The sequence below is a fragment of the Trachypithecus francoisi genome, unplaced genomic scaffold (assembly GCF_009764315.1).
Source record: "Trachypithecus francoisi isolate TF-2019V2 unplaced genomic scaffold, Tfra_2.0 Lachesis_group4, whole genome shotgun sequence".
Lineage (NCBI taxonomy): Eukaryota > Metazoa > Chordata > Mammalia > Primates > Cercopithecidae > Trachypithecus > Trachypithecus francoisi.
Window position 1 is genome coordinate 151,845,178 of NW_022681469.1, and position 20,785 is coordinate 151,865,962.

The window sequence follows — 20,785 nt, forward strand, 5'->3', positions numbered from 1 at the left end:
TGTTAAGACTATTGTGCATTCAATGAATTGTTATTATGCCATTAACTTTAACCTTTTTCACTTTACTCGAGGGAGGTAAAAGAGAGTAATAATATGTTATTTGGTCATGAGATATTATTCTTTCTGTGCCTGGCTTATTTCAGCTAATATGCTGTCCTCCAGGTTAATTGATGTGATCAAAAATAATAAAATTTTCTTTCAGATTCCACATAGCAAAAGCAAGAGTAAGCCACAAGAACAAATCTGGAGGCATCACATTACCTGACTTTAAACTATACTATAAAGCCATAGTCACCGAAACAGCATGGTGCTGGTATACAAATAGGCACTAGACTATAAACAGATGTGCAAGTATCTTTTTTCATATAATGCCTTTTTTTCCTCTGGATAGATACCTAGTAGTAGGATTACTAGATCAAATGATAGATCAACTTTTAGTTCTTTAAAAAAATCTCCACACTATTTTTCAGAGTGGTTGTGCTAATTTACATTCACACCAGAAGTGTAAAATTGTTCCCTTTGCACCGCATCCCCACCAACACCTCTTATATATTTTTAAATTTTTTAATTTTGGTCATTCTTGCAGGAGTGATGTGGTATCATATTGTGGTTTTAATTTGCATTACTCTGATAATTAGAGATGTTGAGCATGTTTCCACATGTTTCTTGGCCATTCGTATATCTTCTTTTGAGAATTGTCTATTCATATCTTTAGCCTACTTTTAAATGAGATTGTTTTTATTTCTTGCTGGTTTGTATGAGTTTTTTGTAGGTTCTGGATCTTAGTTCTTTGACAGATGTATAGATTGTGAAGATTTGGTCTCACTCTGTGGGTTGTCTGTTAACTTTGCTGATTATTTTTGCTCTGCAGAAGCTTTTTAGTTTAATTAAGCCCCATCTGTATATATTTGTTTTTGTTTCATTTGCTTTTGGGTTCTTGTTCATGAAGTCTTTGCCCAAGCAACTGTCTAGAAAAGTTTTTCAAATGTTATCTTCTAGAATTTTTACTGTTTTAGGTCTTACATCTATCTTGAGTTTATTTTTGTGTAAGTTGTGAGATGAGTTTCCAGTTTTATTCTTCTACATGGGCTTGCTTAAACATCCCTGCATTATTTGTTCAATAGGGTTTCCTTTCCCCACTGTATGTTTTTGTTTGCTTTGTCAAAAATCTGTTGGCTGTAAGTATTTGGTTTTATTTCTGGGTTCTCTATTCTGTTCCATTGGTCTATGTGCTTATTTTTAGATCAGTACCATGCTGTTTTTGTGACTATGGCTTTATAGTATAAAGTTATGTAAACTTTAGGATTGTCTTTTCTCATTCTGTGAAGAATGATGTTGGTATTTTGATGGGAATTACTTTGAATTTCTAGATTGCTTTTGGCAATGTAGTCATTTTCACAATAGTGATTCTACCAGTCCATGAGTATGGGATGTGTTTCCATTCGTTTGTGTTGTCTGTGATTTCTTTTAGCAGTGTTTTGTGGTTTTCCTTGTAGAGGTCTTTCATGTCATTGTTTAGGTATATTTTTAAGTATTTTTTTTCCAGCTATTGTAAAAAAAAGTTGCATTCTTGATTTAATTCTCAACCCAGTCACTGTTGGTATATAGCAGAGTGACTGATTTGTGTACGTAAATTTTGTATCTAGAAACTTTGTTGAATTCATTTGTCAGTTCTGGGAGATTTTTGGAGGAGTCTTTATGGTTCTTTAGGTATACAATCATATCATCAACAAATAGTGACAGCTTAAATTCCTCTTTGGATGCCCTTTATTTCTTTCTCCTATTTGATTGCTCTGGCTAGGACTTCCAGTGCTATGTTAAATAAAAATGGTGAAAGTACACATCCTGGTCTTGTTCCTGTTTTCAGAGAGAATGCTTTCAAAATGTCCTTGTTCAGTGTTATGTAGGCTGTGTGTTTGACATAGATGGCTTTTATTACATTGAGATATGTCCTTTATATGCAGATTTTGCTGAGGGTTTTAATTATAAAGGAATGCTGGATTGTGTCAAATGCTTTTTCTGTGTTTATTGAGGTGATCATTGTTTATAATTCTGTTTATGTAGTGTATCACATTTATTGACTTGTGTATGTTAAATCATCCCTGCATCCCTGATACAAAACCCACTTGATCATAGTAGATTACCTTTTTGATATGTTGTTGGAATTCAGTTAGCTAGTATTTTTTTAAAGGATTTTAGCATCTGTGTTCATTAGGGATATCAGTCTGCAGTTTTCTTTTTGGCTATGTTCTTTTCTGGTTTTGGTATTAGGGTGATGCTGGCTTCATACAATGAATTATGGAAGGTTCCCTCTTACTCTGTCTTGTGGAATAGTGTCAATAGGATTGGTAACCAATTCTTTTAATGTCGGGTAGAATTCTGCTGTGAATTGTCTGGTCTTGTACTTTTTTTGTTAATTTTTAAAATTACGATTTTTATCTGATTTTTCCTGATTTAAGCTAGGAGGGTTGTACATTTGCAGGAATTAATTCATCTCCTCTAGATTTTTGTGTTTATGTGTGTAAAGGTGTTCATGGTAGCCTTGAATGATCTTTTATATTTCTGTGATGTCAGTTGTAATATTTCCTGTTTTGTTTCAAATTAAACTTATTTAGATATTCTCTCTTTTTTTCTTAATCTTGCTAATGGTCCATCAATTTTATTTATCTTTTAAAAAACCAGATTTATGTTTCATTTATCTTTTTTTTTTTTAATTTTATTTAGTTCTGCTCTGATCTTGGTTGTTTCCTTTCTTCTGCTGGGTTTGAGTTTCGTTTTTTCTTGTTTCTCTAGTTCCTTGAGGTGTGACCTTAGATAGTCTATTGTGCTCTTTCAGACTTTTTGATGTAGACATTTAAAGCTATGAACTTTCCTCTTAGCATGGCCTTTGCTGTATCCCAGAGATTTGATAGGTTTTCTCACTATATCATTCCATTAAATTTAAAAAATATTATGATTTTATTGTTGAAGAAGCAGATTATTTAATTTCCATGTATTTGACTGGTTTTAAAGGTTTTTGTTGTTGTTAATTTTCTATTTTATTCCACTGCGGTCCTAGAAAGTACTTGATAACATTTCAGTTTTCTTAAATTTATTGAGACTTGTTTTGTGGCCTATCGTATGTTCTATCTTGGAGAAAGTTTCATGTCCTGATTAATAAAATGCATAGTTTGTGGTTTTTGGCTAGAATGTTCTGTAAATAGCTGTTAAGCCCCTTTGTTCCAGGGTATAGTTTAAATCCATTTTTTCTTTATTGACTTTCTCTCTTGATGACCTGTCTGGTACTGTCAGTGGAGTATTGAAGTCGCCCACGATTATTATGTTTCTGTCTATTTAATTTCTTGGGTCTAATAGTTACTGTTTTATAAATTTGGGAGCTTATAAAGCCCCTTTTTCCACTTTTACATTTTGGGCACTCAGAATATTTGGGCTGTCTCCCAGGTCCTGCAGGAGCAATTTGCTTCCTTTAAAGGGACTATGAATTCTCCTGCCTTTCCTGGTATATTCCTAGAGTAGTTCTGTTGTAGTTTTAGCAATGCAACAAGATTTAACAGGTTTTCTTTTGTCTGAGATAACACTTAGAGGTTTTTGTTTTATTTTTATGAAAATTAAAAAGTACGAACACAAAAGTGAGGCTGGAGTGAAAGTTTAATAAGCAAAAGAAGAAAGCTTTTTGCTAGCAGAGAGGGGTTACTGAATAGGAGTTCCCCCTATGAGGCTGGAGTTCAGGGTTATTATGGTCTAGGAATAAAAAGAAATGTGCTTAGTTTGTGGGCTGTTTTGGAGAACATGTGACTTAGCTTGGCCTGGGACTAATTAGAAAGCTTGGGCTGAGATCTTGACCCAGGACCAATTAGAAGCTGAAATGATGATGTATAGATGCTGCTTAGCTTGGCCCAGGACCTGTTAGAAGCTGAAGTGAAAGCTTGGCCTGGGACCAATTAGGGGCTGAAGTGATGATTTATAGGAGCTGCTGTAGTTTAAATAAAGGTGAGTGCCCACTGGAGCCCACTGTGTTTATGCCCACAAAAGGAGAAGAAACTTTTTGTGGAGCCCTCTGATTATATAAAGAATAAAGGCATTTTATACCAGGCCTTGTTTTTTATTTGAGTGAGCTAGAGGTTTGTGCAAGCTTTTATTTAAATAGGCTGGAGGTTTTTTTATTTGTGCAGCTGTGGGCATGTTTTTAGGCACAATACTTTGTGCTGGTTTTTTTATTGGTGCCTGCAGCTTGAATTTTTTTTTCCAGGCTACATTTTACATTTGTGGGGATGAGGCAATGACTCATGGGCTGAGGACTTTTCAGGGACCTTTCCCTTGCTATATACCTAAGGCAAGCAAACTTCCTTGAGTCCCTACTCAGAAGTGGAAACTCTAACTATTTTTATAGAGATTAGGCATTGGATTTTTTTGGGCTACTTTTTGCTGGAAAGGGGCAAAGGGAACAGTAGCTAGGATTTTTGGGGGGGGATGCTAGTTTAAGGGTTTTTGGAAGAGGTACACATTTATGTGTGTGTGTGTGTGTGTGTGTGTGTGTGTGTGTTTGCATTGCTATTTGGAGCTTGATAGCCTTTAGGTGGAAAGAAACAGTTTGGGTTAGTAGAGGATACGTATTAAAATGAGAGAAGGTGGGTAAGGACAGATTAAAAATTTTGAAGCTGCTGACATACCCCAGTAATTGGTGGCAATAGTTATGCTTTCTAAGATTTGGGTGCATGAGGCTTGGCTTTGGTTACCTTTTTTGATTTTGCTTTTTTAAAAAGGAAACCTTTGGGTTATGGGCACCTTATTTATTTTTATTACTTAGCAGGATTTGCAGTATTATTGTTTAGAACTAGAATATTTATTTAGATTTTTACATAATTCAATTTTTTTTTGTTTTGTTTTCTTTGAGCCACAGCTAGAGATTGCTGGTTGGCTAACTTAACTAAGTATAGTTAGTTTCAAATACAGGCAGAAATGTAAAAATAACTAATGCAACTAGAAGTTAATGATAGATGTATTGTAAGTTTTAAGACTTTTTTTAGTTTTTATTTTTGTTAAAATGTGTAATAGGAATGAGTTGTTTGTAAAATAGACTTTAGTTTTATATTTGACTGGGATGATTTGCATAAAGTGCAACAAAAATAATTACATAGGCTTTTTGATTGACTTTGATGGAACTTTATGAGAAATTTTACATAGGATTTCTTAAAGCCAAGCTTAGCCATGGGTTTGTACCCTTAAATACTTAAGAGTTGGGTAATTTTTTTTAAGGTTTTAGAAGCACAGGGATTTTAGGTCTGTTAGAAAGTGACGTTTTTTACTTAACACAGTTTAGGAACCCTATACGGAGACTGTGTAGATAAGGTACCTGGCCAGTTTCTTTTAAGGGGATTTTATTGGTAAGTTAAGCTTGATTTTTTAAAAAGAGAAATACACTCTTTTATTTAAAGCTTTGGCAAAACAGCAAGTTTTTTTTTTAATTGTGTTTTGTTGCAAAAGAAAATGGATTTTTGTTGCACTGATGGAAACAACTATATTGTTGTAAGTCAATAATAATTTAGTTTTTAGATTTTAGAGGAACTAGGCTGAGAGAAGCAAATGCATTTTAAATTTTATTTACAGGAGTATACCTTGCTTGTTAAAAGGTTTTAAGAAACTCTTACTTTGAAAAGCAAAATAAAGATTAGGCTTTTTTTTTGAGATGGAGTGTTGCTCTTGTTGCCCAGGCTGGAGTGCAGTGGCGCAATCTTGGGTTCAAGCGGTTCTCCCGCCTCAACCTCCCGAGTAGCTGGAATTACAGGCAAGCGCCACCATGACCGGCTAATTTTGTATTTTTAGTAGAAACGGGGTTTCTCCATGTTGGTTAGGCTGGTCTTGAAATCCCGACCTCAGGTGATCCACCTGCCTTAGCCTCCCAAAGTGCTGGCGTGAGCCACCGTGCCCAGCCAAGATTAGCAATGGTTTAAGAAAAAGTTAAAAACATTGCTTTGACCGGGCGCGGTGGCTCACGACTGTAATCCCAGCACTTTGGAAGACTGAGGCAGGTGGATCACGAGGTCAGGATATCGAGACCATCCTGGCTAACACAGTGAAAGCCCGTCTCTACTAAAAATACAAAAAAAATTAGCCGGGCGTGGTGGCGGGTGCCTGTAGTCCCAGCTACTCGGGAGGCTGAGGGAGAATGGCGTGAACCTGGGAGGTGGAGCTTGCAGTTAGCCGAGATCGTGCCACTGCACTCCAGCCTGGGCGACGGAGCAAGACTCCGTCTCAAAAAACAAAAACAAAAACAAAACATTGCTTGTGTTTTTTATTAGTTTATTTTGTTAACTTTTGTCTTGCGTGATATTTATAAATATCTTAGCTATTTATGAGTTTTTTTTTTTTTTATGAGAAACCTGCATTGGAGAGCATTTGTTAAAGTTTTACAGCTAATTATAAACCATTTTTTGAAGTAAATTAAGATAACGATTGTTTACAAATGACAAAATGTTTAGGGTGGTTACAGTTAGAAGCACAATTAACAAAGAAATTTGGTTATTTTTGTAGCTTATAATAACATAACCTTAATTGTGATTGATGGTGCACATTTAGACATTAGAATCTTACACATTTTATATGGTTTTGGAACATATGTTAATGATATTTACTAAAATATGACCTGAGGAAGATATTAATTTGACAGTTTTATATACCTAAACTTGTTAAATAATTTTGTTAACCTCTGTTTTGGATGCCCCAGGAGCCCCTTGCAGCACTCGAGAGCTAGACATTAGAAAAGACAACTTTGAAACTGAAATTTGATTTTGTGAAGTTTGTTGAAGATGTTGGAGGTTTAAAACACTTGATATTCTGAAATAAAATTTTAAATTACCATAAGTTATTTGTTTTGCTAAAATGATGACTTAAAATTTGAAAAAGCAAAACTTTTTATTAGCTGTTATTATTACATAAAAATTTTGATTGGCCAGCTGTGGTGGCTCATGCCTGTAATTCCAGCACTTTGGGAGGCCTAGGACGGTGGATCACGAGGTCAGCAAATCGAGACCATCTTGGCCAACATGGTGAAATCCCATCTCTACTAAAAATACAAAAATTAGCCGGGTGTGGTGGCAGGCACCTGTAGTCCCAGCTACTCAGGTGGCTGAGACAGGAGAATAGCTTGAACCCAGGAGGTGGAGATTGCAGTGAGCTGAGATCATGCCACTGAGCTCCAGTCTGGGTGATAGAGCGAGACTGTATCTTAACAACAACAACAAAAAAATTTGATGAAAAGAAAGAAAGCTAAATTTTACTTTCGCATACTGTTAATGTTAACCCCAATTTTAATGAAACCTTATAAACAATTTTCTTTAATTTTAACTAATTAGACCATGAGGTGAAGAGTTTTATAAACCTTTTATAATCCTTTACAAATTTTGCTAAAGAGTAGATTAGTGCTTTAATAAAACCTTGTGTTTGTATTTTAATGCTTAATTTGAAAAACTATGTAATATCCTTTTGAATTTAGTTGATATGTTTACATACAGAAGTTTTTTGCAAGATTAATTTTTACAATTTTTTTTTTTTTTTTTTTTTTTACAATTTAAAGCTTTTGCTTTAAGACTTTATTTTTAGGCAAAATGTACTTTTAAAAAAGATCTTACAAAAACATTTTACTGCGTTTGCATACCTTGTAAATTTATTTTTAGTAGTTTTAATTATATGTTATAATGGTAACTTTCAGCAGTTTTTAACTTGAATGTAAAACCTGATAAATTGTTTTAGTTATGTGCTAGGTGCAGATAGATTTTGACTACTTTTTTGCATAGTTAGGGGCACATATGTTTTTTGTCCTTACTCATTGTGAAGCAGGCAAATAGAACAGTTTTTAAAGGCCAGAGGAGCAGTTTACAACCTTAAAACATTTAGCAAATTTAATATTTGACCAGAATAATTTTGGTTACCTATTTACCTTTTGAAGATATTTACACTTTATTAATAATTTTTGAGACTGATTTTATTTTTTAAAGATTAAAGTTACATAAACTGAAAGGTACCACAGCCTTTATTTTTAAAAAATTGATTTAAGCACTTATTTTTAATTAGAGCTTTTTAAAATATACATTACACACACAACACGTGTGTAACCACACAGAAAAAAAAAATAGATTTAGTAGTTATAAGATTTTTTATTTGCCAGTTTTTAACTGGATTATTGCCTCTGGGTAAAAGCCTTTTAAGAACAAGACTAGAAATACAGTTTTTATTTACAGGGCTAGGAATATAGTTGTTAGGGATTTTATGAGAAAAATTTTTTTTAAATGAGATTTGTGATTTTCTTGTTTTTAAGAAGTTTTAGGCCACCAGAGATAACTTTATGGCCTTTTATGAATGGACCAAGAATGGCAAGGCACAGTGGAGAAAAGTAATTTAGTTGACCGAGAAGAAACTAAATTACTCCTTGTTTTGTTGTTTGTTTGTTTGAGACAGAGTTTTGCTCTTGTTGCCCAGGCTGGAGTGCAATGGCACAATCTTGGCTCACTGCAACCTCTGCCTCCCAGGTTCAAATGATTTTCCTGCCTCAGCCTCCTGAGTAGCTGGGACTTACAGGCACACGCCACCATGCCCAGCTAACTTTTGTATTTTTTTTTTAGTAGAGACGGGGTTTCACCATCTTGGCCAGGATGATCTCGATTTCTTGACCTTGTGATCCGCCCGCCTTGGCCTCCCAAAGTGCTGGGATTACAGGCATGAGCCACGGTTTAGAAAAGATTTATGAAGAGAAAAACATAAAAGCTTTTAAAATATATTTATAGCTTGGATATTTATTTTTAATAGTTTTTTTTTTTTTTTGAGACCAAGTCTTGCTCTTGTCTCCTGGGCTGAAGTGCAATGGTGTGATCTTGGCTCACTGCAACCTCTGCCTCCCAGGGTCAAGCGATTCTCCTGCCTCAGCCTCCTGAGTAGCTGGGATTACAGGCGCCTGCCACCATGCCCAGCTAATTTTTGTATTTTTAGTAGAGACAGGGTTTCACTGTGTTGGTCAGGTTGGTCTCGAACTCCTGACCTCGTGATCCGCCCTCCTCAGCCTCCCAAAGTGCTGGGTTTACAGGCGTGAGCCACCGCGCCTGTCTGCTTTAGTGTTTTTTGACAATACTAGACTTAAGTACCTTACTGAAGTTTGAGCTGAGCTTTAGATTTGGATAGTTAATATTTTTTACCTGCTAGAAAATTAAAAAGAACTTTAGTGCCTTTTTGAAAGACCCCCTCAGTTGGGGCACAGAGGAGAGTGTTACTTACATACTGCAAAGTTTTAAATTGAGGCTGAGCAAAATTAGATTTTTGGAAACTGTCTGTTTTTGCAATTTGTTTTTGTTTGTTTTTGTTTTTAATATTAGGGACTGCCTGAATAATAAACCTTTTTTTTATTGAGTTGGGATATATAGTACGTGTTTTTACGAAAACTTTTTTTAGGCTATTTTAAAAAGGCGGTTGGGGGGGGCCATTATTTGGTTTTTGATTTAGCAGGACAGTTTGGAGTTACTAAAAGGTTTGGTTTTGGTTTTTTGCAAGCTTTTTAAAATGCACATTAGAAAGTGTTTTTTTTTAAATTACTTATTGATGGGATTCCTAAGACTTTAATTAGGGTTTTTAAGGGGCATTGTTTTATTTTAATTGGGAATGGGGATCTTATTATTGTGAGTCATAATTACCACATTGGGTTTACTGGAAAGCAGTTTATCTTCTTAGTGTAAATAAAAAACAGGCTTTCCGTAAGTCTAAGCATACAGATCTTTTAAGATTACCACTGTGTTTAGATATGAATAAAATTCATAGGTTTGTAGTAACAGAAATTTTAATTAGTCTTCTAATAGAAGTGAAAAATCAATAAAAACAAGTTGTTAAATGAGTTTAAAAGAAACTTCACGTGTTTCTTAAACGTTTAAAACTACGTTGTAAGTGACTGATTAGTAATTCCAGTCTGTTTCATTTTTAGTCACGTAGCGAGTACACAGGAAATTTATTAGCTCTCATTTTTTATTCTGTTAGATCATGGTTAATGTTAAGCCTGAAAACAAGCTGGCCACATCAGTAGTTTGTAACCCATGTTAATTCTAATCAGTCAGTCTGGGGCTATAAGAGTAGTTAAATGTTTTTAATACTATCCTTGGCAGATTCATGTACAGCATAAATATGAATATTATGGAAACATTTCTTATTGAGTATTGCTCTTTAGGACTCCGGTAAATTTAAATGTAGTTTAAAAGTATATATTCATGCTTGAACCCAGGAGGCGGAGGATGCAGTGAGCTGAGATTGCACCACTGCACTCCAGCCTGGGCAACAGAGCGAGACTCCGTCTCAAAAAAAAGTGTGTGCATGTATATATATGTATTCAAAAAACTTGTTTCTCTAACAAGTGAAGGAAATCATTTACTTAGACATTTAGAGAGAATTTTACTCAAAACAGTTGCTTTAGAGCCTTTTAAAGTATTTTATTATTTTGAATATTAAAAATCAAGAAAATTTATTCTTGAGTGTTGGGTTCATACTGTTCATAACATTAAAAGTTTCCTAACCCACATCTCTAAATGAGTAAGCCATTTGAAATTTTATATATATATATAAAATTTATATATATATGTATTTCCTGGAATTTTAAGATAAAAAAACACTTTTTTCTCTGGCCCAAATTCTTAGTTTATTTCTCTCTTTTTTCTAAGAAAAGTGTTAATAGTATTTTTAAATGGCAAATCAGAGTTGTATACATTTATGATGTACAATATGATGTTTTAATATACGCATATAATATGGATGGCTCACGCCTGTAAATCCCAGCTATTCGGGAGGCTGAGGCAGGAGAACCACTTGAACCCGGGAGACAGAGGTTGTGGTGAGCCGAGATCGTGCCATTGCACTCCAGCCTGGGTGACAAGAGTGAAACTCCATCTCAGAAAAAGCAAAAAAAGGAATAATTAAGTTGAGTTGAATAACATATCTATCACCTTGCTTACCTATCCTCTGTGGTGAGACATTTGAAAGGTACTCCTAGTTCTTTTGAAATACACAATATATTGTTGTTTACTATAGTCACCTTCCTGTGCAGTAGATCTCAAAACCTGTTTACCCTATTTGAAACTTTGTACCCTTTGATGAACAACTCTCTGTTTCCTTCCAACCACCCCCAGGCTCTGGTAACCATTACTCCACTTTCTACTTTTTTGAGTAAAACTTTATTAAATTCTACATATAAACGAGATTATGCAGTATTTCTCTTTCTGTGTCTGGCTTATTTCATCTATCATAGTGTCTTCTAAATTTATCTATCTTGTTTCAAATAATAGGATTTACCCTTTCTTAATACTGAATAGTATTTCATTGTTTATACCACATTTTAAAAATAATTAATATAAATATATATTTGTCTATTGGTTGAAAAACTCATGTCTTACGGAAAAATATTTCTGTGTTAAAGCAAGTATTAATGTAATTCAGCATATAATTATATTATTAAAATTAGCTAATTTCTACTGAGTACTGACCATAACACTATATATGTGTTAATAAATTTAATTCTCACAGTAACTTAATAACATAGATATCATTATTTACCCTCATTTTACCAGAGGAAGAAACAGAGCCACTGAGAGAAATGACTTGCTCACAATAGCAGAGCCAATATTAAACCACAGGCAACTTTGTCTACAGAGATAACACTCCTGAGTACAACAATAAAAAACTTCAAACAGAAAGTAACTATTTCAAACACTCATTTTAAATATAAAATTTTGGGCCGGGCGCGGTGGCTCAAGCCTGTAATCCCAGCACTTTGGGAGGCCGAGACGGGCGGATCACGAGGTCAGGAGATTGAGACCATCCTGGCTAACCCAGTGAAACCTCGTCTCTACTAAAAATACAAAAAACTAGCCAGGCGAGGTGGCGGGCGTCTGTAGTCCCAGCTACTCGGGAAGCTGAGGCAGGAGAATGGCGTGAACCCGGGAGGCAGAGCTTGCAGTGAGCTGAGATCCGGCCACTGTACTCCAGCCCGGGCGACAGAGCCAGACTCCGTCTCAAAAAAAATAAAAATAAAAAATAAATAAATAAATAAATACAAAATTTTAAGAAATTGAATAATTGGATACATTTTCATTGTTATATCTGTGCATGAATGTATAAAATAGTACATTAAAAAGAAATAATTTAAGCCAGAAAAAAATTAGTTAATATTTGTTGTGAATCAAATTGGAAAGTAATTAATTATTATTTGCAGGTGTTATCTGTGTTTACCTAGATAACAAAAGAAACTGAAAGACTAGGTCGGGTGCGGTGGCTCACACCTGTAATCCTAGCACTTTGGGAGGCCGAGGTGGGCGGATCATGAGGTCAGGAGGTCGAGACCATCCTGGCTAACATTGTGAAACCCCGTCTCCACTAAAAATACAAAAAGTTAGCCGGGTGTGGTGGTGGGCACCAGTAGTCCCAGCTACTCGGGAGGCTGAGGCAGGAGAATGGCGTAAACCCGGGAGGCGGAGCTTGCAGTGAGCCGAGATCGCGCCTTGCCACTGCACTCCAGTCTGGGCCATAGAGCGACACTCTGTCTCAAAAATAAAAAATAAAAAAATAACTAAAAGACTACTTTAAAAGTCTATTCAGGTGGATAGGCAAAATTCTAAGATGATCCTCAAGATTCCCAGCCTGTTTCACACCTGCTGTGTAATCCTTTCCTCTTGAGTGTAAAACTGTCACTGTGGTGTGAAATTACTCATAAAATTAGGACACTAATGTGTTGCCTTTGTGGCCATCAAAAGGGAGATTATCGTGATTGGGCTAAACTGAATCGGAGATGCTTTTAAGAGAAAGGGATACATAATAGAAAAACACTTCAGCTGGCCTGGAAGTAAGTGATTTCTAGCTGGGCCATGCTGTAAGCTGCTTATGGTGGCTATACGGCAGGAAATATATTTGTATATTGTCATCATTCCTGCCTCCCACATGGTGCTTCCAGTAGGGAGGATAGGAGGATCTCATGGCAGAGGGAAAAAAAAAGGAGTCTAATTTATGCAAAAAAAAAAAAAAAAAAAATTCACCTTTCATCTGAGATAACCTAAGATAAACAGAGAAGACAACACATGATTACATCAATGGGAGGAAGAAACAACCTGGATGAAAGGGCTCACTGGCACTATGGAATGACATTTAGTAAGCCGTAGTGAATGATCAGCCTCTGGAACATCAGTAGCCTACCAACAAGGGATCTCATTCTTACTATAATTAAATCAGCATGTCTGCACCATTCTGGTAGCCCAGTTTTACACTACTCATTACAAACATACCATGGAGACTAGTGTGCACTCTCCTAGAATTGAACTTACTATGAAAAAGCATACCTAATTATTTGTACAATTGAAATACCTTGAAGACATAATAAATTTATTAATTGATATCTAATTACCGAGGATTTTACTATACTGTAATACAATATTGTACTTGAAACAGTATGATTATGTCTAGAATGCATGGAGTTATGTATATAGTTTTTCTTAGTTTAACGTGATAAAAGTAACAATTGGATGAAACATTTGAAGTAGAATAAAATTAATCAAAACCACATTTTTTCAATGGGTTGGCATAATTGCTCTGCTTTTTGAAATGGCCTGATTACTAACACAGAGCAAAGACATGATTTTCGCTTTGCTCCGTCATTATGTTCTTGACCTTTTAAAATCTAAAATTCTGGCTAAAGGATTCAAAGGGAGTGTTATTTAGATGGCTCCCTCGGGTTTCCAAGGCAATACAAGAATTTTGATGGGCAGAAAAATGCATGCTACATAACACATTGCTCTTCTCTGATTTGCCTTAACACTGAAAGATTGAAGATTGCAAATCTAGTCTCTCAATTTAGAGTAAACTGACAAAAATTTATTTTCCAGCCAGACAAATAATTATATAAAACTAATGGGTAAAAGATGCCATTAGCTGCCAAAAAATTGTATGACTAGATTCAGGAAGCATCTGGACATGCAAATAACAGCCCATTAAATTAAGACCCTAATAGGTGCATGTGAAAAGCATTTATGTGCAATGTGGTGCACTTCCTTTTGGCAGCTTTTTCTGTGTCTTTGCAGAGATACCAATTTTTTCTGAGTGACTCAGGGTGAATACTGGGCACTGAGAGTGCTGTATTTAGAGTGATTACTGTGTACATGGTTAACACATTTCTTCCATATTACAAAAAAAGTATGAATCTTTGCCTCAAAGCCTTTTAGTAAAAGATTGTTTTTAGTATTCAATTTGGATTCATGGAAAATTTTCACATTCCAGATAAATCAGAAACAGTTAAACATAAACCAAATTCCATAAAACATATGAATGAGATAAAATCTTAGCTAAAAAATTGTATATTATCAATAAATTTAGGGAAAAATAGAAAACCAGTACTTTAAGCCAAATAACAGTGTTTGGCACTTGAATACCACCCAAACAAGTGCTCTTCATCGTCATCGTTAAAACAGCAATAGCAGCATGTTCTTTCCTGGCACCAGCTGGCCTGTTTTCTACTGATATAAACGGAAGAAGAGATTGAAATAGTGAAAGAGGGTGATATAAATGAAATACTTATATAAAATACAACTTTTAATAAAAAGCATTTGATGTTGCACAACTATAGATGAGACTATTAGTATGAGGTCATAATAGTATTGACAGAATAACTTCACAACATTCTTATTTAAAGTAATACTTTTCTGCTGTGTATTTGCTATCTTTTGGTCGAATATTACCCGAGCTCAATAGAAATCAACAAAAGTTAATATTTTACCACAGCACTTTATTATTGAGGCATATACTTATTTTGTTTAAAATATGTTAGCTTTTTAAAGAAGATTTATGATTTTTTTAGTGTGTTTTTATTGCTAGGAAGTGGCTGTCCTGCCAGGAAACTGCTATTCTCAGCTCTACCCACATTGACTAGTAATGAGTGGAAGTGATGTGTGGATAAGAAGCAAATATGTCTTCTCTGACACATTGTTTTCATCCATTGGCTAAAGGAAAAGGAAGATGCAGATAGAAAATGAAAGAAGATACAATCCCTGAAAGATTAAGGCTTCTTAAGCAGACAGAAGACTAACAGATGGCCAGGTGTGGTGGCTCACCCCTGTAATCCCAGCACTTGGCGAGGCAAGGTGGGAGGATCGCCTGAGGTTAGGAGTTTGAGACCAGCCTGACCAACATGGTGAAACCCCATCTCTACTAAAAATACAAAAATTAGCTGGGTGTGGTAGCATGCGCCTGTAATCCCAGCTATTCAGGTGGTTGAGGCAGGAGAATCGCTTGAACCCCGGGAAGCAGAGGTTACAGTGGGCCAAGATCGTGCCATTACACTCCAACCTGGGCGACAAGTGAAACTCCTTCCCAAAAAAAAAAAAAAAAAAAAAAAAAACTTCCAGTTGATTTCTTAGGTATTGGCAGAATCTGTTTTCTCCACAGCATAAGAATTCTTGATATACCACCTTTAGAGGTACTGAACAAAACTGTATATATGTGCTGAAGTCGGGATTTATTTATAAGCTCATTAGAGACTAAGTCATGGCAACACATTATAGTTCTTTATTTTTGTCTATATTCTTGTTGAGCTGCATCCATCTGTATATGTAATACTGAGTTGCTAACAGCTTCTTTATACTAAGCCACAACTCATTTTACCTGGTGGTTTCATTTGAAATATATGAGCTGTATTATATAACATTCAAATAAGTAATAATTTAATTCAAAGACTGGAAAGAAGAGTCATACAGGCACACTGATAGTCATACAGGCACACCGATAGTGAATTGGAATCTGGCACCTGACACTGATAAACAGGTTGAGCAGATTCAACTAGATCTAGTGCCACTGCACTCCAGTCTGGGCGACAAAGCGAGACTCCATCTCAAAAGAAAAAAAAAAGGCTCACAGACGACGGTGATGTGAGCAAAAAATACATAGTTCTAAGCATCTGAAATTTTAGTGTACAACCTGCATTGCCTTAACAGATACATTATCCGGTTTTGATTCTTCAGGATATGATTCAATCCCCTGGTGAATCAAAACTGAGAGGAGAATAACTTATTTGTTAAGGTAGGAAATGAGGGAAAACATTGCTTTTTTTTCTCCAAATTTCTGGTTTAATAAGAACTTGTTTATTTTGAGAAAAACAGGTCTCAAACATCAGGCTGCTCACAAAAGTAACCCACAGTATCAACCTTAAAAAGCAAATCTTAAGACTATAACACTATTTTTCTAGAGGATGCATTTAACATGCCAACTCTTTCACAAAAACACGTTGTATTTGTGTTGAACTACCCCACAAATCACACTTATGTGGGGGTGTAGCACACATACTTCTAACTCAAAGCTGCTTTTAGGAGCTACACAACTAAATGAGATTGCTTTTGCTGTTAGGGAAGCAACTACTGAAATTATGTATGAATGAAGAAAACTTTCTGCATAACAAGATAATTTTGGAGACAGTTGATAAAAACCGTACATCCGGCCGGGCACAGTGGCTCATGCCTGTAGTCCAAGCGCTTTGGGAGGCCAAGGCAGGTGGATCACGAGGTCAGGAGTTCAAGACCAGCCTGGCCAACATGGTGAAACGCCATCTCTACTAAAATTACAAAATAAATAAAATTAGCTGGGCGTGCTGATGCGTGCCTGCAATCCTAGCTACTCCAGAGGCTGAGGCAGGAGAGTTGCTTAACCTGGGAGGTAGAAGTTGCAGTGAGGCAAGATTGCACCACTGCACTCCAGTCTGGGCAACAGAGCAAGACTCCATCTCAGGGAAAAAAAAAAAAAAAATCCTTTTTATTGTTAAATCATAAAGAGGTTTCAAAATTAAAAGCAAAAATTATGGGGTAAGACTTAACAAAACTACTAGGAGTGTCAAAGGAGATGAAAATGGGACTTAGATGCAGGGCAATATGAATTAACATGGGAAGGACAAGGACAGTGAGCATGTGCTGAAGATACTAGAGATCTGGTAAAAAAAAAAATGTGATCTTAGAGAAGCACGTAGGTAAACAAATATTGGGATAAGATTTCTAACCCCCACTATGTGCTTAAGAGTCGTTTTTGCCATTGGCACTGACTGTCATCCTCTCCTTAGCCTCTTTTTAATCATCCTCTGTCAACCCCAGTTGGCCATTCCCCGTCTTCATTATCATCATCATCCAGTAGATCCCCCCTCCTCAGCAGAGTCATCTGCGCCCCCCTCAGACTTCACATTAATCTCATTTTTCTTCACTGAGCTCCTGCTCTGTTCCTCTTCTCATTTATCATTCGTCATCTCTACTGTTTGTCTGCTCTGTTTCTTTTATATTTTTCCAGGTTTTCCAGGAGTGAATCCACTTTTTATCTGCGTCAGTTCCTTCTTAATGGCCTAAAGGTCATCTCCTTACAACTTTTCCAGACTTGGAAGATCCCTGCTGTCCACTCTTAGAATTGAAGCCACTTTTGCCCTTTTGTGAGGTGTTTTCTGATACACGCTGATGTTTCGAGGGCACTACAGGCTGAGCAATAGGAGGAGAAGGAGGAAAATGTGCTGGGCAATTGTACATCCTTTCAAAACAATCCCACTGAAAGTCACAGTCCAAGTCAAAAGGAGCTGAATAGAGGCGATGGAGAAGGGTGTTCTGTTACTGATCCATACATCTTTGCTGCAGATCATTTCACACCTGCTTTTCCTCTGTTCACTTTTGGCTCTGCAGCCAGGTTAATATGTAAAACCTGGCCAGCAATTATTATGCCCTTCTCTCTTCTATAGCAGCCGGGGCATTTCTCTCATTCACCTATTGAACGAAGGCAAAGCCCTTATGAACAGAGCAACCCACAATTTTGCTGTACGTCGAAAAGATTGCCTCCACATCAGACATCTTGACCACAAGAGTGCTGAGATTTCCAATGAACACATGGGAATTCAGGGAGCGAGGATCTGTTCTGTTGGTAACATTGCTGGCCATTGTGTTTGATAAGGTTTCCACAAAGCCAAAAACAGGAGGAAGGAAGGAGATTCGATTCGATTCTGAGTCTCCTACTCCCAGGTTCTACGTAGAGAAGCTGACTGCTGCTTGAGGTCGGCAATGTAGCCACAACCGCTCAGTCTTTGTCTCTTCACAAAATCAGACCCATTTTTTCTGACCAACATCTCCTCCACTCCCAGCCCCAGGCAATCATCATTCTGCTCTATGCTTCTATGAGTTTAAACCTTTTTACACTCTACATAGAAATTATATTATGAAAGTTTTTTTCTGTGTCCTCTTATTTAGCATCATGTTCTCCAGGTTCATCAGTGTTGTTGCAAATAACAAGAGTTCCTTTTTATTTTTTTCCCATAGGGCTCAGTAGCATTCCATTGAGTAGCATACCACATTTTCTTTTTTCATATACCTGTTGATGGACACTTAGGTTGATTCCATACCTTAGATATTGTGAGTAATCCATTTCCTTCCTTTTCTCTCATTTGTTTTTATATCTTTTTTCCTTTTTTTTTTTAAATATTCAGGAGTATTTTATTTTTAAGATATAAATTGTGAATGTTAAATGCCTTCATTTGAGCTTCATTTGGGTCATTAGCTGTGTTCCCAGGGGAAACTATTTTACTTCCTTGGTGTAAGAATTACAGAAAGAAGAGAGAAACACGAAGGGTGGCTTGACAGTCAACAGGGACAGGTTTATTTTGAATAAACCTAGAGGGGCAGCTGGCTGAGTTAGGTCAGAGCCACATTCTTTTACAGACTAAAAATTTTTAAGGATTCAGGGTGGGAGAGTTTATTGGAGGCTTGGACTGCTTCCGTGTCTCTTTGTTGTGCTTATCTGGGAGGGAGAGTTGTGTGTCTGTTCCCATACATCTTTCTGCAGCTGCAGGCATATCCCCCCAGTCTGCTTTTAGCTTCCCTATCTTAGTGCACCCGAAGGGGAAAGAATGTGCTTATTAAGGCCCACTGTGTTACTGGGGCCCATTGTATGAGGGTGAAGTTTGGCAGTTACTCAAGAGACTTTCCCCCCACCTCCCTCTGTGCCCAAGCTGGCTGTTTTTGTTTTTGTTTTCTTTGAGAGGGAGTCTTGCTGTGTCACCCAGGCTGGAGTGCAATGGCGTGGTCTCCGCTCACTGCAACCTCCACCTCCTGGGTTCAAGCTATTCTCCTGCCTCAGCCTCCCGAGCAGGTGCGTGCACCACACCCAGCTAATTTTTTTGTGTTTTTGGTAGAGATGGGGTTTTGCTATGATAGCCAGGCTGGTCTCGAACTCCTGACCTCGTGATCCGCCCGCCTCAGCCTTCCAAAGTGTTGGGATTACAGGCGTGAGCCAGTGTGCCCACCCTGAGCTGTCTTACCTGTATTTTACCGTCTGCTCTTTCTGGCTGCTTGTAGTTAGAAGAGAAGTGATTTCCTTGAAATGCCTGAGGCTAGAAAGGGAGCTAGAACTTAAAGTGGCGGTGTTTGTCTGAGTTGACGGTGCTCCTGCTGTATCACTTGGAGCTTCAATCTTCATTATTAATAAAAAGTACTATTCCCCCAGGACTGTTTTAATTCATACATGGTAGCTGTAAGTATTTTTCACTGAAAGCCTTGTCTGAAAATATTATAGTAAATATTTAAAAATAAGAACAAAATCATTTATATTTCAAAGATCCTTTGTTATAGTTTAGTGGGTATATTTTGTCATAGTTAATGTATTTATTTTTTCCAAAAAATGCCAAAATAAAAATGTTATTATTTTTTCTGGAATAGCAGACTAAGAATTTCTACATTGTGACTTTGCTAATTTTTGCATATGGTGTTAATTGCTACCTTTGAATTTAGGTTGAATTTTAAACCCACTGTTGTTTTGTGTAATATTTGATTCTTTTGGGAAATCACATATATTAAATATGGACTGTTTGGGGTAACTTAATTTCTGCTTTCTTTCTGTTATTAAATCTGGAACTTTAGAAATGACTAGGATTCAAATAAAGTTGATTTGATTTGGAATCCAGCAACAGAAAATCACAGAAAAAACTGAAGGACACAGCTACTGGATAGTGCCTTTCAGTGAGAGATATACATGAAACAGAGTTCAGTGAAATTTATAAAATTATTGCAAGTTTATCGAATTTAGAAACTAATTGCCTACAATATATTAGGCACTTGTCTTAGTTTGTCTATGGCATCCTTAGCTTGAGAAAGCTGACATTAATGAAAATATTGCTACTGTAATAAACTTTGGAACAAATATTTATGTGCTAGTAAATATTTGCCTTACTTGTTAAATACCTGTCATCCTGGCTCAGTCCTTTTGGCACAACTCTTTATAATTCCAGAGACTTTCACCAAGTTTTATGTTTATTTTTACATAGTAAGCTCCACAATTGACCATCATTATATTGGGATGCTCCAGGCAATTCCTGAGCCTCAGAGCTGAACATTCTACCTCATCCATCTTATTTCACATGCTCTGTTGTGTTTCTCTCACTCCATATTTGAGCCTTAATGAGGCCTCAGTTTGGACGAACCAGAGGAATGGGTTGCCATATATGTTGGGTTGAGAATCAGGATCTTTTTGAGAATAAAGACTTTACATTTATTATTCATAGTACAAAGTAGTATTTTTAAGATGCAGACTTTTTTTTTGAGGTGGAGTCTTGCTCTGTCGCCCAGGCTGGAGTCCATTGGCGTGATCTAAGTTCACTGCAGCCTCTGCCTCCTGGGTTCCAGCGATTCTCCTGCCTCAGTCTCCCGAGTAGACTAGCTGGGATTACAGGCATGCGCCACCATGCCCGGCTAATTTTTGTATTTTTTTTTTTTAG

At 36.5% G+C, this 20,785-nt stretch overlaps 1 pseudogene; it reads right to left on the reverse strand.

The window, feature by feature from the left end:
• Positions 1-17,060: 17,060 nt before the first annotated feature.
• Positions 17,061-18,120, reverse strand: LOC117073557 (annotated as a pseudogene).
• Positions 18,121-20,785: the final 2,665 nt, after the last annotated feature.